This window comes from Salvelinus namaycush, chromosome 37, assembly GCF_016432855.1.
Source record: "Salvelinus namaycush isolate Seneca chromosome 37, SaNama_1.0, whole genome shotgun sequence".
Taxonomy (NCBI): domain Eukaryota; kingdom Metazoa; phylum Chordata; class Actinopteri; order Salmoniformes; family Salmonidae; genus Salvelinus; species Salvelinus namaycush.
Genome location: NC_052343.1, coordinates 17,745,054 through 17,768,563, shown reverse-complemented (window position 1 = coordinate 17,768,563; position 23,510 = coordinate 17,745,054). Strand labels below are relative to the sequence as shown.

At 42.1% G+C, this 23,510-nt stretch overlaps 1 protein-coding gene and 2 non-coding genes across 3 annotated transcripts in view; 1 reads left to right on the top strand and 2 right to left on the bottom strand.

The window, feature by feature from the left end:
• LOC120031705 (protein O-linked-mannose beta-1,4-N-acetylglucosaminyltransferase 2) overlaps positions 1 to 2,942 on the bottom strand; it is a 19,595-nt gene extending 16,653 nt beyond the window's left edge. Inside the window, exon 1 of the mRNA XM_038977503.1 lies at positions 2,678 to 2,942. The gene's annotated coding sequence lies outside the window, so the exon portion shown is untranslated. The remainder of the gene's footprint in view (positions 1 to 2,677) is intronic.
• A 1,822-nt stretch (positions 2,943 to 4,764) lies between these two features.
• trnat-ugu lies at positions 4,765 to 4,837 on the bottom strand. The gene has a single exon. It is a non-coding gene; the product is annotated as a tRNA-Thr (tRNA).
• Positions 4,838 to 15,045: 10,208 nt separating this feature from the next.
• trnat-ugu lies at positions 15,046 to 15,118 on the top strand. Its single transcript has one exon. It is a non-coding gene; the product is annotated as a tRNA-Thr (tRNA).
• Positions 15,119 to 23,510: the final 8,392 nt, after the last annotated feature.

The window sequence follows — 23,510 nt, the reverse complement described above, 5'->3', positions numbered from 1 at the left end:
TTTATTCCGTTACCAATCAAGTTATAATCACAATAATTCATAAACAAAATTGATATCAGTAAAAAACACTGACTAATTAATAGATCTACCTTTATTTGTTACAATTTTTCTGAAACTTAAAGGCAGAAAAATGTATCCAAAACTAAATATAAAGTGTTGATATTTGTTGGCAAGGGTGTTTCCTTCAATATGAGTGTTATGTATTTCTAATACCTTCAGACTATTTCTGGTAGAGGTTTTCCAAAACAATACCCCTTTTCCATCTTTGCTTCCTCCTACATTTTAAGATGGAAAATTGTAAACAATTGTATATATCCCTTAATTAATAAAAAAAGATTTGACAGACTCCTATGAACTTCACATGGGTTCTTTTAGATGGAAATGACCATATCCTTTTGACATAGTCACTAATCTCTTTCATCTATACATGATCAAACCTCTGACATTTGTAGTGTTTCCAAACTGCTCATATATGGGTTTGGTTACAAAAGGGTGAGCAGTAGCAGCAGTAACCAAGTAGAATGTTGTTAAGCCTCTCTCTGATGACATCACAGCAGTAGCGACTGAGCTGAGGCTGAGCGTGCCAGGTCTCTCTATCAGGACTTGGCTGACAGGCCTTGCATGGCTCCCTAGTGTTTTGTATTGCCGTTTGCCTTGGAGATGATAAGCACCCTGATGATGGGGATGGGAGAAGCAGCATAGAGAGGAGCAGCCTGGAGATTCTAATGCATTTTAATAAGGCTCCAGCACGATAGGCAAACAGAGCTGTTAGTATCTTACTCTGGCATTTCTACTCACTGCCTGTCGCTGGCTTGTCCCTTCAGGATCACCTTGGAGATTCCCTCCCTGCTCTGCATCCTCATCCTTTTGAAGGACAACTTGCTCACCTCTCCGCTCTCACAAAGAACCACTTAATAGACCGCTCTTCTCAGCTGCTTTATTGCCTGTGTCCTCCAGGCTCGTTTGAGGCGTCCCCATTTGTCATTTTTATTCCTGGCCCAATTGTGGCATGTCAGGTTGGATCAGGCCTCCTAGCGCTCATGTTAGCTAGAGCTACAGCCCAATGCACAACATTAGCAGCTGTACCATACTCTCCCTCTCTTTCTCTCTGCTGGGGACACACTATCAGCCTGCCACTGTCACAAAAACCCAGATGCAGTTAAAGCCACCGTAGACTGTAAGGTTTCCAATTATTTAAAATGCACCCCTTGAATTCTAAAAGAAAATCACTTAAAAACCCCTTAATAGCATAGATTATTTTCCTTAAAGTTGACAGACAGAAGGGAGGACAGAACATCCTCTGGAAACATTGCAGCATAGCACATTATAATTCAGCCACATGACAGACCCCTAAAAGGCCAGAAAATGAAATGGAATAATATGACATAGAAAAATAGAATAGTTATATCATATATAGGCCTAAAAGGAAGTGTGCATTACACAGATCTTCTTAAAAAGCAGAAACTGTGTATTGTCAATAACACACCAACGAATTTGGTGATAGCAAATAGGCTACCTTCCTAATATTCAGATTCACACACACTTCTCTCATCAACTCCCCCAGGCTTCCACTTCATCTACCTCAACTACAGGCTGCCAGCTGAGCTCCCATTCACTATAGATTACCTTCCTAACAGAAGTACCAAGGCAATGAAAATTAGGCATTCTATTTAGGACAGGTTGGCTATTTTCATGATATGTAGGCTATAGCAGCACCCACTCATCTGAGGCCAAGAGCAACAGGTGAGAGAGGTCATATTGCAGAAGTCATGATAGCCTACTTTAAAAAATGAATCATTCATAGTGTTGGCTAGGCCTATTTGTGAAACTATTAACTTAATGTGTAATTAAACGGGGGATTCAAGTAGGTCTGGACAGGGGTGATGTTTGTAGGATGTAGTCGTTTGTATGTGCTGTATTGTTTATAAGACACCAAATAAAATCTTATAAAAAATGTATTAAAAAAAGGTAGATTCAAAAACTAAATATGAAAACCTCAAGATAATGCTGGTTTTCAACTTTAGTTGGTGTGATTTTCATAAACGTCATCCTCAGTTTTTATGCGATTTAGGAAATTCTTGAAAATGTAAGGGATTAATTACTTGGGTTTCTGATTACCCTGGTGTAGCTAAAGCTCTCCAGGATGAATGATTTGAAGGAAACACATTCAATCCCTTACCAGAAAATACTACCTGACCAAACTGTGTTAGCAGTTACCCTTCAAGTCATCCAGAATTGAGTTGAACACACAGAACCCTCATAATGACAGGACAAACGTGTTTACTTCAGTCTTGTTTAGGCCTAGACCTGTGTCCATGAAGAATCGCGATTGATAACAATGTCAGGGTTCAGATTACCATAGTTATGATTAAACACGTATAGCCTTTGTAGGACTAAGCTTGACTGATATTCATGAAGACTCCATGGGATACTTAGAAACAGGTCCTGTTCATATTTGAAGCCATATCGTAATTTGTCCAAGCAAACCGCTAACGTTACATTCTTGCGTTCAAATAATGTCATGCCATGAGCAGAATACATTGAAACAGTAGCGTCAAGACAATTTGCCAATGGCCGCAGTGCTTTTGAATTCTAAACTTTGTCTTGAAACTAAGTTTTCAAACATCACATTGAAAACATGACATGCACCGATAATAAACGTCTTTATTATTCTTACCGGGGAGTTTCGATAAAACTGAAAATGTATTTTCTTCACTGCAGCTGAAACGTTTCAGCTAAGACAGCATTACTAGCTCCAGAGCATACGTTACTCTCCGCAGAAACGTTCCAGAGGATTGACGCGATCGAATGAACCTCCGCAACGATATGCCTCGATGTAGGTGCAACAGTAGGAAATATCAACGCATTCATTCATCAAGTTTAAGTTAAACAGTATTTTTTATGTTAGCTGTCAAAAAGGCGATTTCGATTCTACTTGCTATCCTGTCTCCACCCACTGCAAAGTCAAATCCCATATCCAAAACTCGCGAGACGTTATCGGCGCTTTCTCCACACTCCTTGATGTGACCATTATTACAACGTAAGAGAACATAAAATGTTAATATATATTAAATATATAATTCCACATAATGTGAGGTTCAGGAATTTGCACAACGAATTTGATTGTATATTTTATGGAGACCAAAGTATGGAAAATTAATCATTTTCTCTTGTATTATGTTTATATTGCATAGACCACTAGTTACAATTCACTCATGTGCGAACTACTTTGTTTTTCAGGACAAGCTATATACACATATATCACAAATTGCATAGAGAATGTTTATATAAGAAAACATTTCAACATACTGCATTGCTCTGCTCTCCTCACAGCTCCATATTTCCTTTGGCATTTCATTAATCACAGTTTGCACCCTACTGACAGGGGGTTAGGGGACATTACATTTGCATTAATCATGCTCAATCTCTAAATAAAACAGAGTGGCTGCGTTTATACTCTGACACACACACACACACACACCAAAAAATATAAAATGCAACATGTAACAATTTCAAAAATGTTACTGAGTTTTACAGTTCATATAAGGAAATCAATTGAAATAAATTCATTTGGACCTAATCTATGGATTTCACATGACTGGGAATACAGATGTGCATCTGTTGGTCACAGATACCAGCGTGCCAGTGGCCATCAAAGGTGAGCATTTGCCCACTGAAGTCAGTTACGACGCCAAACTGCAGTCAGGTTAAGACCCTGGTGAGGATGATGAGCACGCAGATGAGCTTCCCTAAGACTGTTTCTGACAGTTTGTGTAGAAATTCTTTGGTTCTGCAAACCCACATTTTCATCAGCTGTCCGGGTGGCTGGTCTCAGACGATCCCACAGGTGAAGATACCGGATGGGGAGGTCCTGGGCTGGCGTGGTTACACGTGGTCTGCGGTTGTGAGGTTGGTTGGACGTACTGACAAGGGGAGAGTGAAACAAATGCTCAAGTAGGACTGCTTTCCTACTGCCATATACATTGATCTCTGCCAGAAAAAGATAAATGAAAATAAAATGCAGAAACAAAACAAATCTGTAGTGGTGACATGATCAAATACAACGACATCCACAGATTTCACACATTCATCTCATATGTCAACATTGATTGCATTGGCCTAACATGCAGCCTTGTCTACACATTGCATTGGAGCAAAACAATGTGCATATTAACCATAAATAACATAACTGTTATTTTGCTTCTCAATGATCATTCAATGCCGCACGATTTGATGGACAGACAACACATCATTGACATTCGCCATTCCATCAAATCGTGCAGCGTTGAATGATCATTGAGAAGCAAAATAACAGTTGTATGTTATTTAAGGTTAATACGCACATTGTTTTGCTCCAATTTTACACGTAGGCAGTGTAGTGCTGCCAGAGCACAAGTCAGCCAGGCCGAAACATATGACCCCTCATGGAAGGCCCCAGCGTGATCTGAACTCACAACCTCTGGTTTACAAGACCAGTGCCTTAAACATTTAGCCATGACTGAAGCCATAAAACCCAGTAACTCGCCACAAAAATGTAACAATAAGTCGAAATGTTCTTCTGGGTGTTTGTGAGAGCTTGCATCGATAATGTTAAATGGTAACATGTTAACCTGATAGAAATGTAATTTCTGTGCTGGCTGTTCTGTTGACACGAGACAAACTACTACAACAACGTAATTCTTCACAAGGTATGTATACATGAGCAGAATTTAACACAAATCGGGATTGTACTGACCTGGATTAAAACATATGACCCTTTAGTCAAGGCCCCAGCGAGAATTGAACTCGCGACCCCTGGTTTACAAGACCAGTGCTCTAACCACTGAGCTATGGAGCCTTACCTACTCACACCTTGAGACAACAGGTAATTTACATATCACAACGGATCTTGCCAATTCACAGACAGAAGGCCACACCTCATGCCACTCACTCTACCACACTCAGCTGTTAGTGCAGTCTGGCCCAACCAGCTAAACAGGCTGTTAGCATATGAAACAAAGTCAACTACTCTAGGCTTGAGTGTCTGCTGGTTTTCAGTCTTTCTGTTACATCATGATCTACATGAGATTTAGACCAGAGAAACATAAAACACATTCTTACATGCCAATTGGACCTGTGCAATAAAATACACTCACCTCATCTCTGTGGCACTGCCAGGACTTGCCACTAGAGAGCAGCAACAGACCATAAAATGCATTGCTATTGACAGAACATTTTCACCTACAGATGATCACTGCATTTTATTGTCTGTTGCTGCGCTCTAGTGGCGAGTACTAGCAGAGCCACAGAGAGTTTAGTCACATGAGCAGGGTTGCAGATGTAAATGCAGGGTACAGTGAATATCTTAAGCTCTTACAGTGCAGGTCAAAGGGAAGTGAATGAAACAATAGCAACATAAATAATAATTACATATTTACAACTGTAACATGATAAATGGCCATTGGGTGGGGTCAGGTTAAATGTAAGTTGAGATGGGGGGGAGCGTCAATGTATACACTTAATCTCCACTACAAAAAGCATCTAGACATTATCTCCCATTTCTTTTAGACTAGCATTTAGCTCACAACAGCAGAGATTTGTATAAACCGGTCTGTCTCTCCGACCTTTCCAATATTGAATTGCGATCTTTTTTTATTTTTTATTTTACCTTTATTTAACCAGGTAGGCTAGTTGAGAACAAGTTCTCACCGTCTCCACCGTCCCATATAAAGTGAATGTGTCCAAACGAGACAGACAGCAAATTGAGCTGGTTATCATACAGTAGCAACATACAAAACATTTTTCAGTCGGCTGGCTAAATCAATACTTTGTTGCGAAAACTAAAATGGATGAGTGGAACATTTCTTTTGATCTTCTGGCAGCATGACTATGGATGATTGGGAAAAAGAGATGGCAATAATGGCATGCAGATTTGGGGGATACTGCATTGAATGACCTAGAGAGAAAAGCCGCAACAAATAAAAACAGTTAAGAATACAAACTGGGCTGTGCGTAGCTTCGAAGGCTGGCTAACAGAGAAGAAAAAAGTTGACTTAAACTGTCACTAAGGAAGAGTTTAACATCGTTCTCCAAAAGTTTTATGGAAATGTAGGAAACGGGAGCAGTACAGCATAAGTAGCTACCTGGCACTATCAGTTTCTAAATGACCCACCCATCGGTCACAGCTGGTGCCTTATGAAGGACACTGAATTTACCACCACGATTCATGCATTTCTGGCCAACATCAAACAGCTAAGGCAAGGAAAATATATCACAAACAGCCACCCTCCCATCACTGATAAGGACATGGCCCAGCTCCAAAACTTCCAGGCTCTGAATCCCGGTACACCAAGGGGTCTGGTCCAGAAAGTGTGGTTTGACCTCCAGTTACATCTTGGTCGAATAGAAAGAGGGGAACAGAACTAAAGCCCAACTCATTCCTCGTAAAAAACAGACGAGAACGGTCTAAGGTATGTTGTTCATAGCCTGTTTGTGTTATTTCTAAGTTGCACTCGTAATTAGGCTACTGGAAAACATTATTATAACAACGCATTCTCTCAGATACGCCACTCTCGCATATAACGAGGCCACAAATAATCGTCTGGACCCAAGGGAGAGGGGCAGTGAGTCCAAGAGGGGATTCATGTTTGAGCAGCCAGGGAACCCACTATGCCCGGTGGCATGATTGGAGAAATATCTATCGAATTGCCTGGAGAATGCCCTTGCATTTTATCTCCACCCAAGGAGAGGAGTGCATCGGGGACTCGATCTGGTACACGTTAGAGCCGATGGGAGTCACAAATGTATTAACTCACGGCCTGCTTGCAATTATATGGTGTTGTTTAGTCTGGGTATCAGTGATTTACTGTCTAAATTGGTCTGGGTTTAGTTCAGCTGTCCTGTTGCACTTACCCAACATGACCACTAGAGGGTACCAACCATCCACAGGAGTGCCTGCTTTCTCCACCACACACTGCATGCAGAAAACACAATGTTTTAGGTCTGAAAAAATATATTCTGCCCCCTGGTGGGAAAAAAGTTGGAAACGCTTCCGGTTATGCATGTCATCCTAATCTTCTCTATCATTCCATGCACAAATAGTCAATTTTTACAGACCCTACCTATAGGACCAGACTAGACTAACAGTCTCATTGACAGTTAATCTCTGGAACCACCCTGTTATTCACAATTACTTAAAACACAAGTCAACCACCGCTATACACACACAGCACTTTTGGAGGTACTATCTAAAAGATTCTAACAGCTGCCTTTTACTGAGCTGGAGAGCAGGCTGGGGGTTGTGTAGAGTAGTGGGCCGTGCTGGGCCTGTGATTGGTGTCGTTAGACAAAAACCAGGCTGTATACCCCCCTCCCTTCCCCCATAACACTATTTGCTAGGCTAGTAGAAACTAAACTTATCTTAAATCTTTATCTAGTGGCAGCTTTTACATAGAGCTATGGCAGGTCAGGCTTTGTGTGTGTGCCTTGAACTCCTTCACATATGTAAACAGCAGAAACTCTTACAAACAAGAGGGTTATGAACTAAAGACATTTGTGCTACACTCAAGTCGCCATCTTGGATTTTTTTTAATCAGTCTTCTTTCACGTCCGCTTGTGCCGTACTCATTTTGTCCGCCAGATGGTGCTCCATCCACAGCAAATAAGACTTGGGGGTGCGCAGAGGACTGATAAACGCTGTTCCACGGAGCCTATGAACCACCTAGCCAGAAAGGCAGGTGTTGACAACAGATGGACATTTTATTAATTTCACACGTTTGACAACACATTTCTACAATTTTGGATATATGACAAAACATGGTCAAATACAACAATGTTTTCCCAGGCGAGTCTATATATTAGAAGACAAAGTTCAAAGTAGACAAACTGACAGACTCCAAAATGGAGGGGAGTGAAACAGTTTTCATATAAATGTGTTACACTTTCAATTACAGCAGCACTGAATAAAATGGTGGTAATTACATGTGGTAAGCAACAAGTTATAACCAGCTACTCACACCGAAGTGCAGCGGAACGTGTGTAACTAGTCTGAAGGTCCCCCAGTATCTGCGTGTTTTTAGAGATGTTGACGATAAATATCGATCTCTAAAGTAGATACTTCGGCTGTCTGATGGGAATGGATGGCCATAACGTAGTTAACTTTGACTTTTTCAACAGCAGTAACTATAACATTAGGCCTTTTATACAACCAGAGCAACTCAAGCTTACCTTTCGCAAGCAACTATAAATCTTTCACGGTGTGATTCTGGTAGCTGCTAACTCGTATTTCTCGATAGATTACAATATTCCAAATGCGCAACCATCAGACTAGTTCAACGCCAGTCAACGCTCGAGGCACCCCATCACCGCAAATTGTCTACATACACCTGGAGATGGTTGAAATAAATAGAGCCTGCTCTGTATGCATACATTATGCAAATATCCATGTACACACTAGGCCTACACACAAAATAAAATGTGGCGGTTGTTACTCCAGTTTTTGAGTAGGTGTTCTAGAGGCATGTTTCTAATATCAGTGCGCCATACAAAATTATATCTGCCATTTCCAGAGGCAACGTGCAAAAACAACGGTATTCCAACCACTCAGACTGACGTCAACGTTGAAGGATCCTACTTGAAATATTGATGTCATCATGTGAACAATTTTCAACATAGATGGAAAATATTGTAGAATGTGTTGACTTTGTAAATCTGAAAAACGCGTGATCAGCCAATGTTTACTATCAGAGAAAGCAACAAACTGGGCACATTTATCTACAGTTGTTTATTCCATTGTAAACCCTATCCTGGCCTGCGTATATACACTACATTACCAAAAGTGTGTGGACACCAGCTCGTGGAACATCTCATTACAAAATTATGGGCATTAATATGGAGTTGGTCCTCCGTTTGCTGCTATAACAGCCTCCACTTTTCTGTGAAGGCTTTCCACTAGATGTTGGAACATTGCTGCGCTGACCTGCTTCCATTCAGCTACAAGAGCACTGATGTTGGGCGATTAGGCCCTCAGTCGGAGTTCCAATTCATCCCAAAGGTGTTTAATGGTGTTGAGGTCAGGGCTCTGTGCAGGACAGTCAAGTTCTTCCACACCGACCTCGACCAACCATTTCTGTATGGACCACTTTGTATGGATCACTTTGTGGATGAGGGCAATGTCATGCTGAAACAGGAAAGGGCCTTCCCCAAACTGTTGCCACAAAGTTGGAACAGAATCGTCTAGAATGTCATTGGTCACTCCCAGATGGTGAAGTGTGGTTCATCATTCCAGAGAACGCATTTCCACTGCTCCAGAGTCCAATGGCAGCGAGCTTTACAAATCAAATCACATTTTATTAGTCACATGCGCCAAATAAAACAGGTTTAGACCTTACAGTGAAATGCTTACTTACAAGCCCCTAACCAACAATGCAGTTTAAAAAAACATGGATAAGACTAAGAAATAAAAGTAACAAGTAATTAAAAAGCAGCTGTAAAATAACAATAGCGAGACTATATACAGGGAGGTACCGGTACAGAGTCAATGTGTGGGGGCACCGGTTAGTTGAGGTAATATGTACATGTAGGTAGAGTTATTAAAGTGATTATGCATAGATGATAACAACAGAGAGTAGCAGCGGTGTAAAAGAGGGGGGGGGGGGGGGGGGGGTAATGCAAATAGTCTGGGTAGCCATTTGGATAGATGTTCAGGAGTCTTATGGCTTGGGAGTAGAAGCTGTTTAGAAGCCTCTTGGACCTAGACTTGGCGCACCGGTACCGCTTGCCTTGCGGTAGCAGAGAGAACAGTCTATGACTAGGGGGCCTGGAGTCTTTGACAATTTTTAGGGCCTTCCTCTGACACCGCCTGGTATAGAGGTCCTGGATGGCAGGAAGCTTGGCCCCAGTGATGTACCGGGCCGTTCGCACTACCCTCTGTAATGCCTTGCGGTCGAAGGCCGAACAGTTGCCATACCAGGCAGTTATGCAACCAATCAGGATGCTCTCGATGGTGCAGCTGTAGAACCTTTTTGAGGATCTGAGGACCCATGCCAAATCTTTTCAGTCTCCTGAATAGGTTTGGTCGTGCCCTCTTCACAACTGTCTTGGTGTGCTTGGACCATGTTAGTTTGTTGGTGATGTGGACACCAAGGAACTTGAAGCTCTCAACCTGCTCCATTACAGCCCCGTCGATGAGAATGGGGGTGTGCTTGGTCCTCTTTTTCCTGGAGTTCACATTCATCTCCTTTGTCTTGATCAAATTGAGGGAAAGGTTGTTGTCCTGGCACCACACGGCCAGGTCTCTGACCTCCTCCCTATAGGCTGTCTCTTCATTGTCGGTGATCAGGCCTACCACTGTTGTGTCATCAGCAAACATAATGGTAATGGTGTTGGAGTCATGCCTGGCCGTGCAGTCATGAGTGAACAGGGAGTACAGGAGGGGACTGAGCATGCACCCCTGAGGGGCCCCTGTGTTGAGGATCAGCGTGGCGGACGTGTTGTTACCTACCCTTACCACTTGGCCGCGGCCCGTGAGGAAGTCCAGGGTCCAGTTTCAGAGGGAAGTGTTTAGTCCCAAGGTCCTTAGCTTAGTGAAGGGCTTTAAGGGCAGTGTGGAGTGCAATAGAGATTGCATCATCTGTGGATCTGTTGGTGCGGTATGCAAATTGGAGAGGGTCTAAGGTTTCTGGGATAATGGTGTTGATGTGAGCCATGACCAGCCTTCATGGCTACAGACGAGAGTGCTATGGGTCGGCAGTCATTTAGCCAGGTTACCTTTGTGTTCTTGGGTACAGGCACTATGGTAGTCTGCTTGAAACATGTTGGTATTACAGACTCTGACAAGGAGAGGTTGAAAATGTCAGTCAAGACACTTGCCAGTTGGTCAGCGCATGCTCGCAGTACATGTCCTGGTAATCCGTCTGGCCCTGCGGCCTTGTGAATGTTGACCTGTTTAAAGGTCTTACATCGGCTGTGGAGAGCGTGATCACACAGTCTTCCGGAACAGCTGGTGCTCTCATGTATGTTTCAATGTTACTTGCCTCGAAGCGAGCATAGAAGTAGTTTAGCTCGTCTGGTAGGCTTGTGTCACTGGGCAGCTCTCGACTGTGCTTCCCTTTGTAGTCTATAATGGTTTGCAAACTCTGCCACATCCGACGAGTGTCAGAGCCGGTGTAGTACGAATCGATTTTAGTCCTGCATTGACGCTTTGCCTGTTTGATGGTTCGTCAGAGGGCATAGCGAGATTTCTTATAAGCTTCCGGGTTAGAGTCCCGCTCCTTGAAAGTGGCAGCTCTAGCCTTTAGCTCAGTGCGGATGTTGCCTGTAATCCATGGCTTCTGGTTGGGGTATGTACGTACGGTCACTGTGGGGACGACGTCATCGATGCATTTTTTTTTTAAAATAAGCATGCCCCATTCAAGAAATTTAGAACCAGGAACAGATATAGCCCTTTGTTCTCTCCAGACCTGACTGCCCTTAACCAACACAAAAACATCCTATGGCGTTCTGCATTAGCATCGAACAGCCCCCGTGATATGCAACTTTTCAGGGAAGCTAGAAACCAATATACACAGGCAGTTAGAAAAGCCAAGGCTAGCTTTTTCAAGCAGAAATTTGCTTCCTGCAACACAAACTCAAAAAAAGTTCTGGGACACTGTAAAGTCCATGGAGAATAAGAACATCTCCTCCCAGCTGCCCACTGCACTGAAGATAGGAAACACTGTCACCACCGACAAATCTACTATAATTGAGAATGTCAATAAGCATTTTTCTACGGCTGGCCATGCTTTCCACCTGGCTACCCCTACCCCGGTCAACAGCACTGCACCCCCCACAGCTACTCGCCCAAGCCTTCCCCATTTCTCCTTCTCTCAAATCCAGTCAGCTGATGTTCTGAAAGAGCTGCAAAATCTGGACCCCTACAAATCAGCCGGGCTAGATAATCTGGACCCTTTCTTTCTAAAATTATCTGCTGAAATTGTTGCCACCCCTATTACTAGCCTGTTCAACCTCTCTTTCGTGTTGTCTGAGATTCCCAAAGATTGGAAAGCAGCTGCGGTCATCCCCCTCTTCAAAGGGGGGGACACTCTTGACCCAAACTGCTACAGACCTATATCTATCCTACCCTGCCTTTCTAAGGTCTTTGAAAGCCAAGTCAACAAACAGATTACCAACCATTTCGAATCCCACCATACCTTCTCCGCTATGCAATCTGGTTTCAGAGCTGGTCATGAGTGCACCTCAGCCACGCTCAAGGTCCTAAATTATATCTTAACCGCCATCGATAAGAAACAATACTGTGCAGCCGTATTCATTGACCTGGCCAAGGCTTTCGACTCTGTCAATCACCACATCCTCATCGGCAGACTCGACAGCCTTGGTTTCTCAAATGATTGCCTCGCCTGGTTCACCAACTACTTCTCTGATAGAGTTCAGTGTGTCAAATCGGAGGGCCTGTTGTCCGGGCCTCTGGCAGTCTCTATGGGGGTGCCACAGGGTTCAATTCTTGGACCGACTCTCTTCTCTGTATACATCAATAATGTCGCTCTTGCTGCTGGTGAGTCTCTGATCCACCTCTACGCAGACGACACCATTCTGTATACTTCTGGCCCTTCTTTGGACACTGTGTTAACAACCCTCCAGGCGAGCTTCAATGCCATACAACTCTCCTTCCGTGGCCTCCAATTGCTCTTAACTTCTGGCTGCAAGCCCGAAGCCGGGCACAATATGACAACAGCCACTTCAAGTGCAGGGCGCGAAATTCAAAATATATTTTTTAGAAATATTTAACTTTCACACATTAACAAGTCCAATACAGCATATGAAAGATAAACATCTTGTGAATCCAGCCAACATGTCCGATTTTTAAAATGTTTTACAGCGAAAACACCACATATATTTATGTTAGCTCACCACCAAATACAAAAAAGGACAGACATTTTTCACAGCACAGGTAGCATGCACAAAGCCAACCTAACTAACCAAGAACCAACCAAACTAACCAATAAACAACTTCATCAGATGACAGTCTTATAACATGTTATACAATAAATCTATGTTTTGTTCGAAAAATGTGCATATTTGAGGTATAAATCAGTTTTACATTGCAGCTACCATCACAGCTACCGTCACAAATAGGACCGAAGCAGCCAGAGTAATTACAGACACCAACGTCAAATACCTAAATACTCATCATAAAACATTTCTGAAAAATCGATGGTGTATAGCAAATTAAAGACAAACATCTTGTGAATCCAGCCAATATTTCCGATTTTTTAAGTGTTTTACAGCGAAAACACAATATAGCATTATATTAGCTTACTACAATAGCCTACCACACTACCGCATTCATTCATCAAGGCACGTTAGCGATAGCAATAGGCACGTTAGCGATAGCGAATAAACCAGCAAAAGATATATAATTTTTGACTAACCTTGATAAGCTTCATCAGATGACAGTCCTATAACATCAGGTTATACATACACTTATGTTTTGTTCGAAAATGTGCATATTTAGAGCTGAAATATGCATCTTTTTCCCAGAATGTGCGGATATTTTTATGGCACTCAACTATTCTGACCAAATAACTATACATAAACATTACTAAAAAATACATGTTGTATAGGAAATGATAGATACACTAGTTCTTAATGCAATCGCCGTGTTAGAATTCTAAAAATAACTTCATTACGACATCCAGCTTAGGTATAGCGAGAGAGTACCCAAAATCTGGGCGCAAACGACTATTTCACATGTTCGACAGATATATGAAATAGCATCATAAAATGGGTCCTACTTTTGATGATCTTTCATCAGAATGTTGTACAAGGGGTCCTTTGTCGGGAACAATCGTTGTTTGGATTTAGAATGTCCTCTTCTCCAGTCAATTAGCACGGAAAGCTAGCAAAGTAGCGCGAAGCTCTCCTTCCTGAACAAAGGCACACAACGCAACACGCCTAACGTCCCGAATAAATTTCAATAATCTAATAAAACTATATTGAAAAAACATACTTTACGATGATATTGTCACATGTATCAAATAAAATCAAAGCCGGAGATATTAGTCGTCTATAACGACAGCTTATCAGAAGGCAAAACCAGGTCCCTTCACGCGCTCTCCAGAAAACAGGAAACTGGTGACACGTCATGCCGAGAGCTTTTATTCGACCCCAGATCAAGTTATACACTCCATTTCTTCTCTCACTGCCTGTCGACATCTAGTGGAAGATGTATGAAGTGCATGTATTCTAATACATATCAAGGACCTTTATAGGCAGGCCCTAGAACAGAGCATCGATTTCAGATTTTCCACTTCCTGTCAGGAAGTTTGCTGCAAAATGAGTTCTGTTTTACTCACAGATATAATTCAAACGGTTTTAGAAACTAGAGAGTGTTTTCTATCCAATAGTAATAATAATATGCATATTGTACGAGCAAGAATTGAGTACGAGGCCATTTGAAATGGGCACCTTTTATCCGGCTACTCAATACTGCCCCTGCAGCCAAAACAGGTTAATTACAAGTAAAACTAAATGCATGCTCTGCAACCGATCGCTGCCTGCACCTGCCCGCCTGTCCAACATCACTACTCTGGACGGCTCTGACTTAGAATATGTGGACAACTACAAATACCTAGGTGTCTGGTTAGACTGTAAACTCTCCGTCCAGATTCACATCAAACATCTTCAATCCAAAGTTAAATCTAGAATTGGCTTCCTATTCCGCAACAAAGCATCCTTCACTCATGCTGTCCTGGCAGTGCCACAGAGATGAGGTGAGTGTATTTTATTGCACAGGTCCAATTGGCATGTAAGAATGTGTATTATGTTTCTCTGGTCTAAATCTCATGTAGATCATGATGTAACAGAAAGACTGAAAACCAGCAGACACTTAAGCCTAGAGTAGTTGACTTTGTTTCATATGCTAACAGCCTGTTTAGCTGGTTGGGCCAGACTGCACTAACAGCTGAGTGTGGTAGAGTGAGTGGCATGAGGTGTGGCCTTCTGTCTGTGAATTGGCAAGATCCGTTGTGATATGTAAATTACCTGTTGTCTCAAGGTGTGAGTAGGTAAGGCTCCATAGCTCAGTGGTTAGAGCACTGGTCTTGTAAACCAGGGGTCGCGAGTTCAATTCTCGCTGGGGCCTTGACTAAAGGGTCATATGTTTTAATCCAGGTCAGTACAATCCCGATTTGTGTTAAATTCTGCTCATGTATACATACCTTGTGAAGAATTACGTTGTTGTAGTAGTTTGTCTCGTGTCAACAGAACAGCCAGCACAGAAATTACATTTCTATCAGGTTAACATGTTACCATTTAACATTATCGATGCAAGCTCTCACAAACACCCAGAAGAACATTTCGACTTATTGTTACATTTTTGTGGCGAGTTACTGGGTTTTATGGCTTCAGTCATGGCTAAATGTTTAAGGCACTGGTCTTGTAAACCAGAGGTTGTGAGTTCAGATCACGCTGGGGCCTTCCATGAGGGGTCATATGTTTCGGCCTGGCTGACTTGTGCTCTGGCAGCACTACACTGCCTACGTGTAAAATTGGAGCAAAACAATGTGCGTATTAACCTTAAATAACATACAACTGTTATTTTGCTTCTCAATGATCATTCAACGCTGCACGATTTGATGGAATGGCGAATGTCAATGATGTGTTGTCTGTCCATCAAATCGTGCGGCATTGAATGATCATTGAGAAGCAAAATAACAGTTGTATGTTACAAGTAAAACTAAATGCATGCTCTTCAACCGATCGCTGCCTGCACCTGCCCGCCTGTCCAACATCACTACTCTGGACGGCTCTGACTTAGAATATGTGGACAACTACAAATACCTAGGTGTCTGGTTAGACTGTAAACTCTCCTTCCAGACTCACATCAAACATCTTCAATCCAAAGTTAAATCTAGAATTGGCTTCCTATTCCGCAACAAAGCATCCTTCACTCATGCTGCCAAACATACCCTTGTAAAACTGACCATCCTACCAATCCTCGACTTCGGTGATGTCATTTACAAAATAGCCTCCAATACCCTACTCAATAAATTTAATGCAGTCTATCACAGTGCCATCCGTTTTGTCACCAAAGCCCCATATACTACCCACCACTGCGACCTGTACACTCGTTGGCTGGCCCTCGCTTCATACTCGTCGCCAAACCCACTGGCTCCAGGTCATCTACAAGACCCTGCTAGGTAAAGTCCCCCCTTATCTCAGCTCGCTGGTCACCATAGCAGCACCCACCTGTAGCACGCGCTCCACCAGGTATATCTCTCTGGTCACCCCCAAAACCAATTCTTCCTTTGGCCGCCTCTCCTTCCAGTTCTCTGCTGCCAATGACTGGAACGAACTACAAAAATCTCTGAAACTGGAAACACTTATCTCCCTCACTAGCTTTAAGCACCAGCTGTCAGAGCAGCTCATAGATTACTGCACCTGTACATAGCCCATCTATAATTTAGCCCAAACAACTACCTCTTTCCCTACTGTATTTATTTATTTATTTATTTTGCTCCTTTGCACCCCATTATTTCTATCTCTACTTTGCACATTCTTCTACTGCAAATCAACCATTCCAGTGTTTTACTTGCTATATTGTATTTACTTCGCCACCATGGCCTTTTTTTTTGCCTTCACCTCCCTTATCTCACCTCACTTGCTCACATTGTATATAGACTTATTTTTCTACTGTATTATTGACTGTATGTTTGTTTTACTCCATGTGTAACTCTGTGTTGTTGTATGTGTCGAACTGCTTTGCTTTATCTTGGCCAGGTCGCAATTGTAAATGAGAACGTGTTCTCAACTTGCCTACCTGGTTAAATAACGGTGAAATAAAATGTAAAAAATAAAAATTGATGAAGCCAATGACTGATGTGGTGTACTCCACAATGCCATCGGAAGAATCGCGGAACATATTCCAGTCTGTGCTAGCAAAACTGTCCTGTAGCTTAGCATCTGCTTCATCTGACCACTTTTTTATTGATCTAGTCACGGGTGCTTCCTGCTTTCAGTTTTGCTTGTAAGCAGGAATCAGGAGTATAAAATTATGGTCAGATTTGCCAAATGGAGGGCGAGGGAGAGCTTTGTGTGCGTCTCTGTGTGTGGAGTAAAGGTGGTCCAGAGTTTTTTTCCCTCTGGTTGCACATTCGACATGCTTATAGAAATGTGGTAAAATGTATTTATGTTTCCCTGCATTAAGTCCCCGGCCACTAGGAGCGCCGCCTCTGGGTGAGCGGAATACAGCTCATTCAATGCTGTCTTATTGCCAGCCTCAGTCTGTGGTGGTATGCAAACAGCTACGAAAAATACAGATGAAAACGTTCTAGGTAGATAGTGTGGTCTACAACTTATCATGAGATACTCTACCTCAGGCGAGCAATAGCTCGAGACTTCCTTAGATATCGTGCACCAGCTGTTATTTACAAAAATACATAGTCCACCTCACCTTGTCTTACCAGACGCCACTGTTCTATCCTGCCGGTACAGCGTATAACCAGCCAGCTGTATGTTGATAGTGTCGTTGTTCAGCCACGACTCCGTGAAGCATAAGATATTACAGTTTGGAATGTCCTGTTGGTAGTTTAATCTTCCGCGTAGGTCATCGATTTTATTCTCCAAAGATTGCAAGTTTGCTATCAGAATGGAAGGAAGTGGAGGTTTATTTAATCACCTATGAATTCTCAGAAGGCAGCCCGCCCTATGGCCCCTTTTTCTCTGCCTCCTCTTCACACAAATCACGGGGATCTGGGCCTGTTCCCGAGAAAGCAGAATATCATTCGCGTCGGGCTCGTCAGACTCGTTATGGAAAAAAAGGATTCTGCCAGTCCGTGGTGAGTAATCTCTGTCCTGATGTCCAGAAGTTATTTTCGGTCATAAGACATGGTAGTGACAACATTATGTACAAAATAAGTTAAAAAAATAAGTTACAAACAACACAAATAAAGAAACAAAAAACACAATCGTTTGGGACACGTAAAACGTCAGCCTTCTCCGGTGCCATTTTTTCATATCTCCAGCAGACGTTTGGCATTGCACATGGTGATGTTAGGCTTGTGTGCGGCTGCTCGGCCATGGAAACCCATTTCATGAACCACACGACGAACAGTTATTGTGTTGATTTGCTTCCAGAGACAGTTTGGAACTCGGTAGTGAGTGTTGCAACCGAGGACAGATGTTTTTTATGCGCTATGCACTTAAAAAGAGAGGGAGAGAGAGAGAGATGCATGTGAGCTCTCACATTTTTCAATTTTTTTTTTGAGAAGGAGTAACTCTGCAAGATCATGGTCGAACCATCTGGGTCAGATAGTTTAGACACTTTTTTCTTTAAGGTTGCTGTCCCTATCATCGCCAAGCCTATCTCTGAACTTTTTAACCCATCTCTCCTCTCTGGGGAGATTCCCATTGCTTGGAAGGCAGCCACGGTTAGTCCTTTATTTAAAGGGGGAGATCAAGCTGATCCTAACTGTTAAATGCCTATTTCTATTTTGCCCTGTTTATCAAAAGTGTTGGAAAAACTTGTAAATAATCAACTGACTGGCTTTCTTGATGTCTATAGTATTCTCTCCGGTATGCAATCTGGTTTCCGCTCAGGTTATGGATGTGTCACTGCAACCTTAAAGGTCTTCAATGATGTCACCATTGCCCTTGATTTCAAGCAATGTTGTGCTGATATTTTTATTGACTTGGTCAAAGCATTTGATACGGTAGACTATTCCATTCTTGTGGGCCGGCTAAGGAGTATTGGTGTCTCTGAGGGGTCTTTGGCCTGGTTTGCTAACTACCTCTCTCAAAGAGTGCAGTGTGTGATGTCAGAACATGTGCTGTCTCAGCCACTGCCTGTCACCAAGGGAGTACCTCAAGGCTCGATCCTACTCCCCACGCTCTTCTCAATTTACATCAACAACATAGTTCAGGCAGTAGGAAGCTCTCTCACCCCTTTGTATGCAGATGATACAGTCTTATACTCAGCTGGCCCCTACCCAGATTTGTGTTAAACGCTCTACAACAAAGCTTTCTTAGTGTCCCACAAGCTTTCTCTGCCCTTAACCTTGTTCCGAACACCTCCAAAACAAAGGTCATATGGTTTGGTAAGAAGAATGCCCCTCTCCCCACAGGTGTGATTACTACCTCTGAGGGTTTAGAGCTTGAAGTAGTCAACTCATACAAGTACTTGGGAGTATGGCTAGACGGTACACTGTCCTTCTCTCAGCACATATCAAAGCTGCAGGCTAAAGTTACATCTATTGTAATTGCTTCTCTTTCACGCCAGCTGCCAAACTAACCCTGATTCAGATGACCATCCTACCCATTCTAGATTACGGAGATGTACTTTATAGATTGGCAGGTAAGGGTGCTCTCTAGCGTCTAGATGTCCTTTACCATTCGGCCATCAGATTTGCCACCAACGCTCCTTATAGGACACATCACTGCACTCTATACTCCTCTGTAAACTAGTCATCTCTGTATACCCGTCACAAGACACACTGGTTGATGCTTACTTATAAAACTCTCTTAGGGGCTCACTCCCCCCTAGCTGAGATATTTACTGCAGCCCTCATCCTCCACATACAACACCTGTTCTGCCAGTCACATTCTGTCAAAGGTCCCCAAAGCACACACATCCCTGGGCCACTTGTCTTTTCTGTTCGCTGCAGATAGTGACTGGAACGAGCTGCAACAAACACTCAAACTGGACAGTTTTATCTCCGTCTCTTCATTCAAAGACTCAATCATGGAGACTCTTACTGACAGTTGTGGGTGCTTTGCGTGATGTATTGTTGTCTCTACCTTCTTGCCCTTTGTGCTGTTGTCTGTGCCCAATAATGTTTGTACCATGTTTTGTCCTGCTACCATGTTGTGTTGCTACCATATTGTTGTCATGTTGTGTTGCTGCCATGCTATGCTGTTGTCTTAAGTCTCTCTTTATGTAGTCTTGCTGTCACGATCGTCTTGAGGATAATGAGTGGACCAAGGCGCAGCGTGTGAAAAATACATCTCTTTTATCTGAGACGAGTGAAACACGAAACGAACACTTATAAAAAAAACGTGAAGCTACAAACGTAAACGCTACAAACGTTCTACATAGACAATTACCCACAAAACCCAATGCCTATGGCTGCCTTAAATATGGCTCTCAATCAGAGACAATGAACCACAGCTGCCTCTAATTGAGAACCAATCTAGGCAGCCATAGACATACAAAACCCCTAGACAAGACACTGACCCATTTAACCTACAAACCCCTAGACAATCCAAAAACACATACATTCCCCATGTCACACCCTGACCTAACTAAAATAATAAAGAAAACAAAGAATACTAAGACCAGGGCGTGACACTTGCGTTGTCTCTCTTGTCGTGATGTGTGTTTTGTCCTATATATATATACATGTATATATATATATATATATATATATATATATATATATATATATATATATACACACAGTTGAAGTCGGAGGTTTACATACACCTTAGCCAAATACTGTACATTTAAACTCAGTATTTCACAATTCCTGACATTTAATCCTAGTAAATTTCCCTGTCTTAGGTCAGTTAGGATCAACACTTTAATTTAAGAATGTGAAATGTCAGAATAATAGTAGCGAGAATGATTTATTTCAGCTTTTATTTCTTTCATCACATTCCCAGTGGGTCAGAAGTTTACATGCACTCAATTAGTATTTGGTAGCATTGCTTTAAATTGTTTAAATTGGGTCAAACGTTTCGGGTAGCCTTCCACAAGCTTCCCACAATAAGTTGGGTGAATTTTGGCCCATTCCTCCTGACAGAGTTGGTGTAACTGAGTCAGGTTTGTAGGCCTCCTTGCTCGCACGCTTTTTTAATTCTGCCCACAAATTTTCTATGGGATTGAGGTCAAGGCTTTGTGAAGGCCACTCCAATACCTTGACTTTGTTGTTTAAGCCATTTTGCCACAACTTTGGAAGTATGCTTGGGGTCATTTTCCATTTGGAAGACCCATTTACAACCAAGCTTTAACTTCCTGACTGATGTCTTGAGATGTTGCTTCAATATATCCACATATTTTTCCTTCCTCACGATGCCATCTATTTTGTGAAGTACACCAGTTCCTCCTGCAGCAAAGCACCCCCACAACATGATGCTGCCACACCCGTGCTTCACGGTTGGGATGGTGTTCTCCTCCAAACATAACGATTGTCATTATGGCCAAACAGTTCTATTTTTGTTTCATCAGACCAGAGGACATTTCTCCAAAAAGTACGATCTTTGTCCCCATGTGCAGTTGCAAACCGTAGTCTTGCTTTTTTAATGGCGGTTTTGGAGCAGTGGCTTCTTCCTTGCTGAGCGGCCTTTCAGGTTATGTCGATATAGGACTCGTTTTACTGTGGATATAGATACTTTTGTACCTGTTTCCTCCCACATCTTCACAAGGTCCTTTGCTGTTCTGGGATTGATTTGCACTTTTCGCACCGAAGTATGTTCATCTCCAGGAGACCTTCCTGAGCGGTATGATGGCTCCGTGGTCCCATGGTGTTTATACTTGCGTACTATTGTTTGTACAGATGAATGTGGTACCTTCAGGCATTTGGAAATTGCTCTCAAGGACGAACTAGACTTGTGTAAGTCTACAATTCTTTTTCTGAGGTCTTGGCTGATTTCTTTTGATTTTCCCATGATGTGAAGCAAAGAGGCACCGAGCTTGATGGAAGGCCTTGAAATACATCCACAGGTACACCTCCAATTGACTCAAATGGTGTCAATTAGCCTATCAGAAGCTTCTAAATCCATGACATAATTTTCTGGAATTTTCCAAGCCGTTTTAAGATACAGTCAACTTATTGTATCTGACCCACTGGAATTGTGATACAGTGAATTATAAGTGAAATCATCTGTCTGTAAACAATTGTTGGAAAAATTACTTGCGTCATGCACAAAGTAGATGTCCTAACCGACTTGCCAAAACTATAGTTTGTTAACAAGAAGTTTGCGGAATGGTTGAAAAACGAGTTTTAATGACTCCGACCTAAGTGTATGCAAACTTTCGACTTCAACTGTATATATATTATTAGATTTTTTTTTCAGCCCCTGTCCACGCAGGAGGCCTTTGCCTTTTGGTAGGGTGTCATTGTAAGATTTTTTTATTAACTGACTTGCCTAGTTAAATAAAGGTTAAATAAAAAATAAATAAATACAAAAATTCAGCACTCTGCAAACTCGTTCTGTGAGCTTGTTGTGGCCTACCACTTCTCAGTTGAGCCGTTGTTGCTTCTGGAAGTTTCCACTTCAAAATACTGCACTTACAGTTGGCCCGGGGCAGCTCTAGCAGGGCAGAAATTTGACGAACTGACTTGTTGGAAAGGTGGCATCCTGTGATGGTGCCATGTTGAAAGTCACTGAGCTATTCAGTAAGGCTATTCTACTGCCAATGTCTTTCTATGGAGATTTCATGGCTGTGTGCTCGATTTTCTACACCTGTCATCAAACAGCCGAATCCACAAATTTTAAGGGGTGTCCACATACTTTTGTATATACAGTACCAATCAAAAGTTTGGACACACCTACTCATTCAAGGGTTTTTCTTAATTTTTTACTATTTTCTACATTGTAGAATAATAGTGAAGACATCAAAACTATGAAATAATACATATGGAATCATGTATCAACCAAAAAAGTGTTAAACAACTTAAAATATATTTAGATTTGAGATTCTTCAAAGTAGCCACCCTTTGCCTTGATGACAGCTTTGCACAGTCTTGGCATTCTCTCAACCAGCTTCATGAGGAAGTCACCTGGAATGCATTTCAGTTGTCATGTGTGCCTGGTTAAAAGTTCATTTGTGGAATTTCTTTCCTTCTTAATGCGTTTGAGCCAATGCGTTGTATTATGACAAGGAAGGGGTGATGATAATCTTGTTATTGATATAATTGTTTACTTATCAATGTTAGTTGGTTGCATTTACTCACACAAATTGCCTTGCCTTTCATGTATGACATCAGCTGTATTACTTGCGTCATGTAAACGAATTGTAAAACATACAATACTGTAGTTTTGTTACTGTTTCTAGTGTAATATGCTTTGTTATTGTACAGAGGTGGTTGCACATTATTAGAGTAATGAAAGGAGTTAGCCAATTAACATATGAGTAACAATTGGCTATATGGTTTGGCATCATGCCAGATTCATGGTACCTTGGCACGGGCTTTGTATTTATGCAACTTCAACTTGAAATGTAAATGTACAGCTGCAGTATGTCGATGTGAATTGACAAGACATATTCTTTTCTGTATTTTGCAGTTTCACAACATAAACGTTTTCAAGATATTCATTCAAGAAAAGTCACGCCTTGGGAGTTTTATTGAAGACTTAGTTGTTAGCTATCTGTCTAGTTTTGCATGGGAACGCAATTCAAGGGCAGAATAACTTTACCCCACTGTGTGTATCTAATTCTATGGGTTCCGCGCATGGAGATCAAGACCAGGTTCTGCAATAAAAAAAAGACGACCTAAAGTGCCTTGAAACAAGTGGACCAATCGCAGCTTCGTCCG